Here is a 1,959-nt window from a genome sequence, read left to right as displayed (position 1 = left end):
GCTTATCGTCACGAACAGATTTATTATACAGAGATGTGAGTGAGAGAAAATAAATATAAACAACACTAGTTATAGTCGGGTTAACTAACTACAAGCACAAGTCAGGAAGAAAAAAAACAATTAAGGATTAGTAAAAGAGGAAAAACGGATGGATAGATAGCAAAGTTTGTTTGAAAGACGCTGAGAGAGATACAAACACGTAACTCGCGGCAAACAAGTCAAACACAGGAAGCTACGTCACAGGAAGCTCACCCCTTATAAGCACTATGCCGGCTGTGTGTCTGCCTTTGAGCACAGGTGAGTTGCAAATGGTGGAGTTTAAGGTGGAGGCTTTGGAGAAACAGGCAAAGCATGCCCAGCTGCGATAGCGAAAAGCGGCGCTGGAAACATCCCAGGCGGACGATCACTCGTCCCAGGTAAATTCCTGGGTTGAACCTAACGCTCCCAGCACCTCAACTCTGCGTGTTTCTCTGCCCAGGCCCAGCGCACCTACAACGCGGCCCGCCCAGGTATCGTTCACGCCGGCACCGGTGCACCACGGACCCTGGATGCTGCAGCAGCGGAAGACATGAGCCAAGCCCCGGTCGAGGACGTCTCCCCCGCCACCACCGCTTATGAACACAATCCATAGGACCTGCAAAGCAATTTATCATCCTAGAAGACATTTAGCCGTGGATGAGAGGATGGTAGCATGCAAAGCTTACACTTGGAGGACACAGTACATGAAAGCCAAGCCAACTAAGTGGGGGTTCAAGTTGTTTGTTCTTGCCGATTCCTCAAATAGATAAACTATTATTATTTAATGCATAGTATTGTAGCCCTACAGGCTAGGATTTGTGGAACCCTACTGTAGTATATTGTTATTGTTTTTGTTGCACTCTTTATTTTTTATACATACTGTACTGTATTGTTTTATTTTTACACAATTCCCTTTTTGAAGCGGTCCTTGCTAATGTGTATTTTAAATAAACACAAAGGAAACACATTCTTTGTTGTAGTACTGTACTTCTCACTCAGATCCTGGCTCAGTGATCCACAGCTCATTATGTAATCGACAGCTCATTATGCGAAACATTGTCTACGAAGCTGTCAGTCACAGCATGTCGAAACATTGTCTACGAAGCTGTCAGTCACAGCATGTCAGACTCCAGAGGGTTATCTAGTGCTGTTCTGAGACTATGACCTATACTACAAGAAATGAGAGCAGCACCTTCCCGAGTGGGATGGATACCGTCCTGCCCTAACAGGCCAGCCTTGCCCTCAAAAATGCTCCAATTATTAATGAAGCCCACATTGTTTTTGGAGCACCACTCGGACATCCAGCAGTTTAGCGACCATAACCTGCTGTAGGCTACATCGCCACGTCGCATTGGGATGGGGCCAGAGAATGTTACTGCATCAGACATTGCCTTCGCTAATTTACACACCTCTATATTATTACTCTTAGTAACCTCTGACTGTTGAAGGCTAATATCATTAGCTCCTGTGTGAAAAACTATCTTAGAGAACCTGTGCTTTCCTAAGAATCTAAGCTGACCTGCTATGTCCGGCACCCTGGCTCCCAGTATACACATAACATGTGCTGCTGGTTCCCCTAAAGGTCTAGCTAATTTCACATGCCTCAGAATGGAGTCTCCTAAAACCAGAGCTCTATTAGGTTTCTCAGCGGGTGCTTCACAGAGGAGAGCAAACCTGTTGGACACGTGAAGCGGAGAGGAATGGTGCTCCCGTGGGCAAGCCTTAGCATTAGCTTTGGTTTTGCGAGTATGCCGCCGAGTCGTCACCCATTCGCCCTGCTGCGAGGGCTCTAATGCCGGAGTCGGGGGAATATTAACTTCACCCAGGGTATTCAGACTTTCCCTTGCAGAACCTGGACTGCTCTCGCACTCACTACTTCTCTCTAGACTCTGGATGCGCTCCTCTAATGCTAAGATCATGTCACACTTCACACACTGAATG

Source organism: Silurus aristotelis (genome assembly GCF_946808225.1).
Source record: "Silurus aristotelis genome assembly, chromosome: 9".
In the NCBI taxonomy this organism is placed as follows: Eukaryota; Metazoa; Chordata; class Actinopteri; order Siluriformes; family Siluridae; genus Silurus; species Silurus aristotelis.
The sequence above is the reverse complement of the archived record's forward strand: the minus strand, read 5'-3'. Positions refer to the sequence as shown.